Raw genomic sequence first — 502 nt, forward strand, 5'->3', positions numbered from 1 at the left:
AAAAAATCAACTAGCATTCAAATTATATTAGTTCATTTTGTAGATATATAATATAAGATGCCCAACACAAATCACAAGATATAATAACAAAACTAAGAAAATGAAAATCACTTGTAGCATAAAACAGTACATTCAACTTTAGATTAATAGAAAAACTAAATTTAAAAACTTCAAGTGACATTAATCTCTACACTTTCTTCTCTTTTTGTTTTGATGTTCATGTTCTTCTTTCCCTTTCTCGTTGTCATTCTCATCATTATCATCATCATCATCATCACCCTCATCCTCCTCATCCTCATCCTCATCCTCATCCTCATCCTCATCCTCATCCTCATCCTCATCCTCATCCTCATCCTCATCCTCATCCTCATCCTCATCCTCATCCTCATCCTCATCCTCATCCTCATCCTCATCCTCATCCTCATCCTCATCCTCATCCTCATCCTCATCCTCATCCTCATCCTCATCCTCATCCTCATCCTCATCCTCATCCTCATCCTCA

Source organism: Solanum tuberosum, unplaced genomic scaffold (genome assembly GCF_000226075.1).
Source record: "Solanum tuberosum cultivar DM 1-3 516 R44 unplaced genomic scaffold, SolTub_3.0 scf00194, whole genome shotgun sequence".
In the NCBI taxonomy this organism is placed as follows: Eukaryota; Viridiplantae; Streptophyta; class Magnoliopsida; order Solanales; family Solanaceae; genus Solanum; species Solanum tuberosum.